General features: G+C 36.3%; 1 protein-coding gene across 5 annotated transcripts in view; it reads right to left on the minus strand.

The window, feature by feature from the left end:
• Nucleotides 1–12,688, minus strand: part of MUSK (muscle associated receptor tyrosine kinase) — an 88,385-nt gene that overhangs the window by 45,396 nt on the left and 30,301 nt on the right. The gene's annotated exons all lie outside the window — the stretch shown is intronic.

Below are 12,688 nucleotides of genomic sequence, written 5' to 3' on the forward strand. Positions count from 1 at the left end.
ACTCTTTTGAGGATTCTAGAGCAAGTACGGGTAAATCCTCAGCCTCCTTTTAATTTTACACCAGTGATCTTTCACTGGACTGTATTGTAAAGTGGACTCCGAGGGCAATGCTGATTTTCCTTTGCCATCTTTCACCTTGTTATTATCATTATTATTGCTCATTTTGCTTGATTTGTTTGGAATTGGAAGCAATTTTGAATGAATGCACCCACTTCCTCCACTGAAGATATGTAGAACCAACTCAGGAATGAAAGGATGTCTAACATTTACCATTTTCCTCGCAGGAGGTCTGGCAGTTCCAGCAGAAATTATACTTTATATATAGACTCTCAAAATTTCTTTCTATGTGCAAATGCAAATATACATCTTTATAAATACATATATATGCTTATGTATTAAAACACACATTCATATTCACACACATGCACACACGATTGAGGTTACTGAAATTAGAGAAAAATATGCAAGAATACCTGCAAACTATTTAAAGTTGAGCACACTCATTTGGTGTATAAGATTGTTTGTTATTTTCAAGGTGAAACTGTAGTCCTGGTTTTGCCATATATCCTGCTTACCTAGCCTACCAAGATCCATCTTGACTTCTGAACGGATGGTTTTACCTCTTATCAATTTTTATATATTCTGTTTCATGGTCTTTATTCCCATTCAACTGCTAAATTTACTTTCAATTGCTTTATGTGTAATGCATCAGTCTTGTCTTCCAAAGTGATGTGTAGTCTTCTTTGGGAGGGTGGGGTGGGGGAGGAGGGGAGCCGCACAGAATCCTTTACTTTTGTTGTGTAGGGGAAAAAAATTTCCCCTAAAGTCCAGCACAGTCTCTTGCAGGAAAGGAAATACTTTAAAAAAAAAAAAAAAAAAAAAAAAGAGTTGGACAGTGACTCATTCTCCTCTGCTTGCTGGGGATTGCTCAGCAGGACTTTTTTTTTTTTTTTAGGAGGACATTTAGAATTGAGAATCTGAGACTTCTTATATTGGAATAATGAGATAAAATCAACATCCAAGTTAAATAGGATTTAGGATTTCCATCATTTTCTTGAATACTTTGATTTATGAGGAACTGAGCATTATCATATCAACCCACTTTAAACAACAGTGTTTTAAAAATATGCACGTATATATTCTAAATCGAACTAAAATCAGTCTCCTTATAATTATCACCCGCAAGACCTCGTTCCTACTTCTATCCACTGGACAAAAATGAAAAAAAAAATCCATCAAATATTTTCATTTTTCCAAGCTTGCTAGCCCCAGTTTACCATCCTGACTGCTCACTTCTGAACCTCTTATTTTTCCTTCTTTTCTTAATTTATCCTCTTATCTTGTGGCACCAGGAACTAAAACTAACACACACCTAGAGTCTCACAAAGTCAAAGAATAGCAAGACCCTTTCTAAATACTCTACCTCTATGAATATGTTTGCATACGTTTTCATTTGCATTCATACAGTAATACAGTTAGGTTACTGATTCCATTGAAAGTCATGAATATCCAATACTCATTTTTATATTTGCTCTTATTAAGGTCTGTCTCCCCAGTTCTGAATGTGTGTGTATGTGTGTAAATGATTTGATTCTAAGGTAAATTAAGTTTTTCCTATTCAGTTCACTGTATTAGTTGATGGGAGAAGAAATTTGGAGGGAAATGTATTGTTATATAGCAGGAGGGAAAGCCGTCGAGGTTCTCTGGTGGAAATAAAAGGCATACATTTAGTAAAATAATAACAGGTCATGTAGATCTTGTGGAAAGAAAGAAATGAAACTAGGAGAGAAAACAAGCAGACCTGTGAGAAGGTTTCCATTATTTTGACTGCAAGAGTGAGGAAAGCCAAGAAGATAATAGGAATTGGGTTACCTAGAGTTGAACTTTCAATGGAGGCTGAAACAGCACATCCTTTGCTCTTTGAGGATGGCATCATTTATAACTTTCTTCTTAGGCAATATCTTAAAGAAATCTCTGGTACTCTAAGAATACTATTGCAGGGCTTTTTCTAAGGACATACTCAGAAACTGGGAAATGAAAGTCATATTACTAGAATTGTGTCCTTACAGTTTTATATAATACCCTGGCAACAAACCAGGCAAGCAGATCCAGGTTTGGGTCCTCACCCTACTGCTTACTAGCTGTTTGATCTGTGCTATTGCTCAACTTCCCTGACCTACAGTTTCTTTGCACAGAAAATGTAGGTATCAACTTCCAACTCATAGAATTATGGAGAGGATTAAGTGAAATGATTTGTACAAACCAGTTAATATAGCAACTAAGACACAGCTAGAGAGTCCTGAAGGCTAATTTTGAAGCCATGTCTTCTAGCTCTTTCTTGCTTTCTTGCTGTTTCTATCTCTATGGTACCTTCCTGATGAAAGCTGTTCTTCCAACTGACTTCAAAGGTAGAAGGTTATTCTATTTTATCTTGTTTTTAAATTTCAATCTGCCTTAGCTGGCTGCGCCCCAGACATTGATCATGTCGAATAGCTTTTCTGCAGGTGCTTAAATCCATTTCTCAATTATCCGAGAAGAATCACTCTAGAAAGAGAAATCCGTTCTTCAGGTCCTATCATGAAAACATAGATGCTAATCAATATTAGATTATTTGAATCCCTTCTTAAATAGGCTACATTTGTCTCATCTTGCCTTGTATTTTAGGAATTATTAAGTCAGAGATGCCTGTTAGTAGACAACCACCACAAAGAACAAAAAAGTTCATTTTAATTTTTTACTTTAAAAAATGGCTCAGGGGTGGTTGAAGAGTAATCACAGTGAGGCTCTGTGGCACTTTGTTTCTGAACAGATTCTTCTTTTGTTTTCCAGTCATTAGAAGGAAACCTGACAATAGTCATGATAAACCTAAGTAAATACCTGGTTTTCCTTTCCTGACTTCTTTGTGGCTAAAGCAAAGAAACCCGATCCTGGTGTGCTGCTGCTGCTGTTTACATTTCTGTCCCCTTTGAAGCAGAGCAATGGATAAAGAGGTTTATCCACTGCGGCTCCATCTCTGAAGGAAGTGGAGCGCAAGTTCCTTTAAAAAAACTTACATGGTACCCTCACAAACAGTGACTCTCTCCTCAAAGTCAGGCTAGCTTGCCTCTGTGACATTCTGATTCTCTAAAGTGGCTTGGGTTGGGAACATTTCTGTGGCCTTTGAGATAATAACATTTTCCTAGCTTGTAAATATGGATGGTGAATAATGACTGTGAGTAAGACGTGTTTACCAAGGAAATCAGACAAGAGCTGAACAAAGTTAACTTGTTTTGATTTCAGTCCTAGAATGTAGCTAGAGCGACGATTAAGAATAGTTTTGTTAAAATGGTTCTGAAAATACATTACAAGTTTAACTATGAGCCAAGAAAAAAGTTCAACTTCAGTTCTGATTCATTTTTTTCATTCTTAAAAAAATATATTTTCTGGTTTTAATGGGAGGAGATGCTAAACTGCTTAATGATGAGGACAGAGGCCTTTTTCAGTTTACTTTTCAAAAGGTTTTTATTTGGAAATAATTTTAAATTTACGGAAGAGTTGTAAAGGAAGTATAAGAAAGTTACTCTTCACTCAATTTCCTCTCATGTTAACATCTTATATAACTACACTGTGTTTATCAAAATCTTAGCTTACTTTTAAATAACATTTTGACCTAATCTCATGAAAAAGAAGATACCTGAGCTCTGACAGCAGTCAAAGAAGCTGAAGTTTAATAAGAACCAGAATTTTCAAATTATTTATTTGTTTTTTAGCTAACCAGAAATTTCAGCTGGAAAAAGAAATAGGAGTTTCTTTTAACTTAATACCCTTAATCCTAAGTGATACCATAATATCCTGGTTGTCTAAAGTGGCTTGGTTTGGGAACATTTCCGTAGCCTTCGAGATGGGATTCTGGATGCTCCAATTGGACCATAGATAGACCTCCAAACCATAGGTTCCCGTGCTGATAAGATGATAGATATATATCCATTTTAAAATTATGTCCAAGAAAAGATAGCATAGGATATAAACTCAAATAGCTTATGAGTCAACTTGGAGCTTATTCTGGTTTTCATAGCACCTCCCGTAGATACTGTCCCAAACTCTCTAGTCCATCTTTGACTCCCTGGTTAGGAGTCAGTGTCAGCCTGTGCTTGCATGAGAAATCTGCATTTTTCCCTTTCTCACTGAGATATGTTCAGTACCATGAGCTGCTATTCACTGATCAAAGCCCTGTTGGATCTCACTTGTCTGAAACTTTCCCGACCTCTCACTGTCTCCCCTGTCCTGTGTGTGTATCCTGCCCAAACTTCTATCATTGCAAATATATTGAACTTTAATTATTGTAATGACTTGCTTGCATGTCCTCACTAAACTTGAAGACTTTTCAAGAAAGGAACCGTGTCTTATTTACCTCTATATCCTTGGATTTACCTCATCACATGGAATATAGTAGGCACTCAATTGTGAATAAGTTTGAAGCTATCCTAACATTTCTCATACTAATTGTGAATAAGCTAACTTTCTCCTTAAGTTGTTAAGCTTCATCTGGAATAAACACATTCCAGGTAGAAACCCTTAAGTCAATGTTTCTCAAAGTATAGTTCATAGACTACGTATATAAAGATCATTTGGGAGATTGTTAAACAGCCTTAACAGAGACCCATCAGATCTGAATCTCTGGGGAATGCAACGTAGCACTCTGCCTTTTAACAAGATCTGCAGATGCTTCTGATGTGCACTGATGCTTGAGAACCACTACCTTGGAGGAAGAGTTCCATTAGTCCATCAACTTTATTTCCATCTCTTTCCATAGAGATGTTTGAAGTGACTATAATTGACGACATGACAGTAAAATAAATGAAATAACAACACTTTAGTATTAAGAAAAGGAGACCTCTTATTGGTTTAGTGTAACAGATTTTGACTAAGCTTCAAATTGGACTCAGAGATACATGCAAGCTAGAGCCACAAATAAAGTAAAAGAAAATAAGGTACACAGTTCTCACTACAGGAAAGAGAGCAAAATGCCAATTTCTCAAGAGAGACCACTGTTTCCTTCTCAGGCACTAAATTTTTAAAGCAATTTCTCACTTAAGATGTTTTTCAGAGCAGTGAGTGACGGAATGATCAATATTTTCAACAAGATTTTTGGCAAACTGCTATTTCTGTAGTGAGTAAAATATGATGTAAGCTTGGGATATGCACTAAGGTTGCCTTGACTTTCCTGTTGTTATACTATTTTGCAGGGCAGGGGGGTGGGGAACAGTTTGATTCTAAACAGTCTCTTTCCAGTTTGCTGGTAAAGGTACATCTTCATATAGCTCCTTAGATAAGCATTCTTACGTCACTTGTCACAGTGGGGCCAAACCAAAGTTATAATCTCTAACAAGTACCAAGAATGCAGGGACAAAGCATTGCTGATTGAGGGTAGATTTATGTTCTTCAGAAGCAAGAGAAGCAGTTGGTAATGTTAACATTCTATTTATGAAATTTGAAAAGCCTAACCAGCAATATTCTCTGGACAGAAGTCATCCAGCTTCATAACAATGTAAACAGCAGACAATACCAACAACAGCCAGTATTTATCGAAGAGCTAGACACTGTATATAGGCTATCTCAGCCCCTTTGAAGAACTCTACACTTCAAGTCATATTGCCTCTATTTCACAAAAAGGAAATAGACTTGTGGAGGTTAAGTAAATTATCGAACCTCATGTAACTAGTAAGTGGCAGAGTACATGCTAAAGCATGTCAATGCTCCAGAGTGCTGATCTATGGAATATAAAACATAGAGAAAGAAAAGACTCAAGAATGGGGTAATGAAAGATGTCCTGGTCTAGGGGTTAAGACATCCAAGCTCTTGGCTAACTTGGGTAAAGTAATCATTTTTCTGGTCTCGTTTCCTTATCTGCAAATTAAGGGATTGAGCTATAACTTCCAGGGCCCATTTCAGATTTTAAAGTTGATGGTTACTCTTCTGATAGAACCAAAGTTAATAAAACATCAACTCTATTTTAAATAAAAATTTAGTTTTTGCCACTGAACTTTATTGCTTCTACCTCAAAGATAAAGACGACACATGGAGTAAAGAGCTGTAAATGTCTTTCCAATTGCTTACGTCATTGCTTTCATTGTACTGAAGTTACAGTCGTCCTAGAATTAACGTTGGTAACTATTATTTGATTGATTGCTCTGTGCCAAGCACTCTTTTAAGAGCTTTAAACGTGGTATTTAGGTTTATCCTTTTACAACGTATGAGACAAGAAGTATTATTCACCTCATTTTACATATAGGGGAACTGAGGCACTAAGAAACGAAGTAACCTACCTGAAGTTACACAAGTGGTAAGCCAGGATTTGAACTTCAGCAGTTGACTCTAGACTCTGGAGCCCAGGCAGTTTTCTCAAGAATCTAGAGCCCATGTTATTAGCCAGTACATTAAGTTCCTTCCAAAAATCATGTCTTCCATAGTTTATCATTGGTGAAAATCAATAGTTTATCATTGATTAAAATTTGAAAGTCATATATTTGATTTCTGAAGGAAATAAGTGAACATATTGTTTGAATTCCATATTGCCGTAGAGTCCTAATAGCTTTCTGTGATACATTTGCATGATTCAAAACAGGTACATTTTGAAATTAAGCCCAGTGATGACGTGGCCTTCTCTGTCTCACACAGTGCCTGGTGTATTGCTCAATTAATCTTTGTTGGATGAATTAGTGCATTAAAGAGAAGAATTTTTCCTTTTTTTGGTGAGTGTATGTTTGAACTTGTACATCTCATTTTATACCTAAACAATGAAAATAAAAGCTTACTCCAATTAGAGGATGCATATTTTAGGTCCCAATAACTTATCATTTCAAATGATATAATGTCCACATTATGTCAATTCTGTTATCTTAAACAGCTGAAGACAAATCTTTGAAACATTTTATTTTCTCCAAAGCGATTAAGGAGGGCCTAACTGTTCTTTATCTTGAGGTATTATATGTTCAGTGCATAATTATTATGTAACTTCTTTTTTTTGTTCTTAGAGAACTTTACTGACAACTCTGCAACTAAAGGACCACTTTACTCTTGTTTCTTGAAAGCACTACAGAACTTTCTAGATGAGAATGCAGCATAATATCCCCTAAAGTTGAAATCAGTGGGTCAAACCCTTCTTTTAGAGCATGCACCCTATTAATCATGCAGATTTAATTTTCCCCATGATAACCCCCAGGGATAGCAAAGGTTTATGGCTGTTTCTTTTCTTTGGTTTTTAAATACACAGTGTACTCATGACAGCAAATCAAACCTGTTAGTGGCATCAAACAGGTAGAACTGATGCCGGGAACAGGGCCACTGCAAATTTTATTAAAACTGCAATCACTGAGAGCACAGCACACGTTGGGGGTTTAAATACCTCTCTCTGTGGCATTTGTCATATTAAGAGCTGCAGCATAAACAAAGGAAAAAGCACATCAAATGTGTACAAATATTACGTGATCACTTCCACTTTTCTAGATACAGTAAGGAAATCTGGTCTCTAGGAAAGAAGACAGCCAGAGGTCTAACATTTTTTAAAACAGTCCTGATCTCTTAGTGTTAGATCTCTTGATATTTACCTATGAGACATCCTATGTGTGTATTTGTTTTGGTCTTTTAGAATTCTGCTTATATACTGCATATGCTTGCAAAAAATCTTCAACAACAACAAAAGCCTCCACTAGACCAGGTCATCCCTAAGGATAGATGGTGAAGCTTTTCAGATTGCAGAGAAGGGACTGACAGCAGTAAAGTGCCCTGTGCAGTGTCAGAAACTCTTGCACTGGAACCAATTAAATTTGCCAAATGGCTCACCTTTCCTCCTCACTCCCCAAAATGCCTCTCCTGAGTGTGAAGACATAGGTCTGTTTTTAAGGCCCCCTGCAAACAAGGAGTTATTTAAACATTAGAGGAGCCTACAATAACCCTCTACAGAGAAGAGTTCTGTTCTTTTCTTGGTCTGCTTCTAGGGCTCTTATTTGCATACTGATGCCAAGATCCCTCTTCCCACTGGTGATCACTGACTGAGAACCCTTGGTTCTAGCCTCTCTTCTGCCTAATCTTTTCCTTAATGGCTTAAAGCTGTAAGGCGAAACAAGGTAATGATGGAATATACAGTCAGCAGGGAGCCCAATCCGTTCCAACATCCATCTGTTTTAATTGGGGTCTCAAGTATTCTATACTCAACCAGTTTCTATACACAAAGCAGGACTCATCTAAATGTGATATTCACAGAATGTATAAAATCCACTCTCAGCTCCAAAGAAATAATTTCATAATAATTAAGGCAAAGGATATAAGGGAAGTATAAGAGAAATATGTAAGAATATAAGGGAAATGTAAGAAAATTAGATATTTGTAGTTTTTTAACCTTTTCCAATGATTAAAAAACTCAGAACAATGACCTTTCTGGCTACAAAAAGAATAATTACATTATCTTATTAAAAGTGTTTAATTTCTATACTGTAGTGTTTATGAAACACTTTTTTTTTTTAAAGGAGAATATCTCTCTGGTCAAAATTGGGGAGTTAAGTAAGAATCTGGTACTTCAGAGGTCATTCAAAGCCTCCCTTGATGGTAGCATCTCCTTGCAAACTCCAGCTGTACCACTCAAATCATCACATTCCATGGTGGTATCGCCCTGCTCCTGAGTCCTCAGGAGTACTTTGGAGTACCCAGGAGAAAACTGTTTCAGTTATAGACACATAGGAGAAACCATATGGACCATTCTTTGGGGGCACATAGGCCTAAGGCAGAACATGAAGTAGACTGGAGAAAGAGACAAGGCTGGCTCTGGACTTAGAAGAGAATTCCTTCTATAGGGCCCTGAGAAGTCACTTTGTCTGTTTTCAACCAAACAAAACTAATGCAGCGAGTATCATTGTTTGGGGGTGGGGGGTGGGGACGGGGGAGGCTACATGGAATTCTGCTGCTGAAAATGATGTTTCTACCTCTGTGAGGAACTAATGAAAAGAAATGATCTCAAACAGAAAGAACATTTCTAGTTAAATATAAGGAAATCTTTCTGAGCCAATATGATTGATTTATCTTTATATATTCATTCTCATATTTGGAAACAGCTAAGGAACCATCTTCGTTAGAGGGCAGAAGCCACAAACGAGGTATGATTGCCTTTAAGCTGGACAAATCTCAATTTCAGATGTATTAAAATGCATAATAGAGAAACAAAAAATTAGCCAATGCTTGTTGTAAGAAACCAATGATTGTGAGATGCACTCCAAATATAGTAAAATATTTTAAAATGAGCATTTAGAAAATGAAATTTTCTAGTAAATGTGATGTATAGATTTCTCTGGCTCTCATCTATCCTGCCATGGAGCCTATCCTAAAGCCCACTGTCACAGAGGTACCTGAGTCAGGGCTTAACATTTCCAGGGGAAGAGCCTCCACAGTTGAGAGACTGACAGCTCTTTTCTGCGTTCCGGGCAACTATGGAATTTGGGAAACCAGAGACCTCCCGGCCAATGGCAAATCAGTATACCTATATAGTCCTCACCCAGAAGTGCTTCACTTTTCTATGGGAACTTATCTTTATTTTACTTTATGAGTCAATAACACCTAACCAAGTGTAGAGAATGTTCATTGAGAAATCAGAACCCAAATAGAATTTTAGTTTGGATCCTCCAAGCCACTATAGAGTCATAAATTCCAGGTTTCTGCCCATAAGTAAGAAAGAAGCGTCAAACGAGAAGAGAATTCACCAGCAGCTGCCCCGCTCTGAACCTTTCCACTTCCCACTCCGCCAAGTGGCCCCCTTACTTCCTCACCTTACTGTCTTTATGGACTGATTCCTTCCCTAAGGAAAGGGCAGGTTCCGTGTTCGTGACACCTTGAACATTCTTCAGCCAATAGCCAGAGTGTTGTGAATATCTAATCAACATAGGGATCCTACCTTTGACAAAACTTTTCACATCCCTGAGTTGGTTCTAGAGCAGAATGGAGCAACAGAACTACAAAAATAGCATGTCAAACCAATGAACTGAAAGATGGATGTCACTGGATTAAAGTAATATATTTGGATGAACTAATTTTTTCCAAAGCGTAAATACAAGCATTCATTGTACCTAATTATAAAGGTGTCCTTATAAAAGTTCAGAAAGTATAAAGCTATATAAAGTGTATGATAGGAGGTTACCACCTCCCGCCATGTAATTCTACATGCAGAGATGATGACTATTAGCAATTTGGTATTTATAGTCCAATGTATAGTATATAACATACTGTTCTTTAACTTACGTTTTTACTTACGAACACATTAATATATCTAATGGGTTAATATTTCTAAAGAAATATGATAGTCCCTTGCACATGGTAAGCACTATATAAATATTAAATTATTAATAATAAAAACAACAAACGATTTTATCGTGCTTACTGTGTGCCCGTATTAATTCACGTAATTACTGCGAAAACCTAAGAGGTAGGTGCTGCTTTTACCTCCGTTTTAGAAATGAGGAAACTGAGATTCAGAGATAGAACACAGACCCCAGTCACATATATGGTGGATAGTTTTAGAAGTTAATACATATAGAACGACGTCATCCTTTTTAATGGTCACGAGGAATTTCATCACATATTATGTCAGTCTCCTACTGATGCAAATTTAAATTATGTAAACAAGTTTACTATTATAAACAACTTTGTGATAATCTTGAGTGTATACTTCTATAAATAATTCCCTTAGGTAAATTTTTAGAAGTTAAATTACTGAGACAAATCTATACACATTTTAAAGTTTGATTTTTATTAAAAAAACAAAAACAAAAACATCTCCACTAGGCTATACCAAATTATAAGAATAACTGAAAGTGCTGGTTCCCATATCCTCTCTATTGTTGTTATTCTAATTGATGAACTTTGTAAGTAATCTGTCTTTTCTTCAATAATTTAAGATCACCTTTTTGTCTTTGGTTCATTACGTATTTGGTTCATTCTTATGTGTCTGAGTGTGCAACTATTTCTATATCTGCTCTTTTGTTACTGAGACTTGGGCATCTCATATTTGAAGATTTAAGTTTTCATCAGTTTTGGCAAGTTCTCAGGCATCATGCTTTTGAGTATAGCTTTCTCTTATATTTCTCTATTCTCTCTTTCTGTAATTTATCCTTAATTATTTCTCTTTTTATCCTTAATTATTTCTTAAATTCAGTTTCATCTTTCTGCACCGAATTCTAAGCTCTGAAGAGCTGACTTCTAATGTGTGAATTCTCTCTTTATCTCTAATGCACCATTACCCACCCACTGAATTTTAATCATTACATTTCCCATATGTTAAAATTATATTTAATTCTTCACCAGAACTGCCTTTCTTGCTCCTAATGTATTTTCCTTTTTTGTTGTTCCTCCTTTTGTGTCTTTAAACATATTTATTTTGGAATATCTATTATATTGTGTTGTTAACTGAATTTCCTGGGGCTTAAATCCCTTTGTATATTGTGTCAGCGAACTCTCATTCAAGGCAGGTTGTTTCCTATGGATGCAATAATTTTGCCCTGTGAACCCATCCTCAGTATGGCTTTATCTACGAAAACCCTACGTAACCTGTGTGAGGTGTTTCTTTTTTCAGCTTTTTTGTTGTTACATTTTTGACCTGGAACTAATTTTTTCTTTTTCTTTTAAATTATAGTTTATTTACAATATTGTATTTCTTTCAGGTATACAGCAAAATGATTCAGTTGTTTTTTTTTCCAGATTATATTCCATTATAGGTTATTACAAGATATTGAATATAACTCCCTGTGCTGTACAGTGAATCCTTGTTGCTTATCTATTTTCTGTATAATAGTTTGCATCTGTTAATCCCACACTCCCAATTTGTCCCTCCCTTTCTCCCTCTCCCCTTTGGTAACCATAAGTTTGTTTTCTGTGTCTGTGACTCTGCTTCTGCTTTGTGTGTAGATTCATTTGTTTTTCGTTTTTCAGATTTCACATATAACTCATATAGTATTTGTCTTTGCTAAGACTAAGTATGATATTCTCTAGGTCCACCCATGTTGCTGCAAATGACAATATTTCATTCTTTTTTTATAGCCAGGTAATATTCCATTATATATATATATACCACATCTTCTTAAGCCAATTGTTTGTTGATGGGCACTTGGGTTGTTTCCATGTCTTGGCTATTGTAAACAGCGCTGCTATGAATGTAGGGGTGCATCTTTTTGAATTCGAGTTTTCGTTTTTTCTGGATATATGCCCTGGAGTGGGATTGCTGGATCATACAGTAGTTCTATTTCTAGTTCTTTGAGGAACCTCCATACTCTTTCTCCAAAGTGGCTGCACCAATTTACATTCCCACTAACAATGTAGGAGGGTTCCCTTTTCTCCACACTCTGTCTAGAATTTATTATTTGTAGACTTTTGGTAATAGACATTCTGACCAGTGTGAGGTGAAACCTCATTGTGGTTTTGATTTGCATTTCTCTATTAATTAGCAATATTAAGCTTCTTTTCATGTGCCTGTTGGCCATCTCTGTGTCTTCTATGGAAGACCTGGGACTGTTTTTTATGATAATTTCTCTAGCTGAGGATTCCCAGACTGGCTGTGCTGGCAGCATGAATTCAAAATCAAATCTAATTGACATACAGTCCTGAGTGTTGGATATTCTTTCATAAGAAGACTTGTTTTTAATTCTTATGAAGAGACAGACACACCTCTGTG

This window comes from Hippopotamus amphibius, chromosome 2 (genome assembly GCF_030028045.1).
Source record: "Hippopotamus amphibius kiboko isolate mHipAmp2 chromosome 2, mHipAmp2.hap2, whole genome shotgun sequence".
Lineage (NCBI taxonomy): Eukaryota > Metazoa > Chordata > Mammalia > Artiodactyla > Hippopotamidae > Hippopotamus > Hippopotamus amphibius.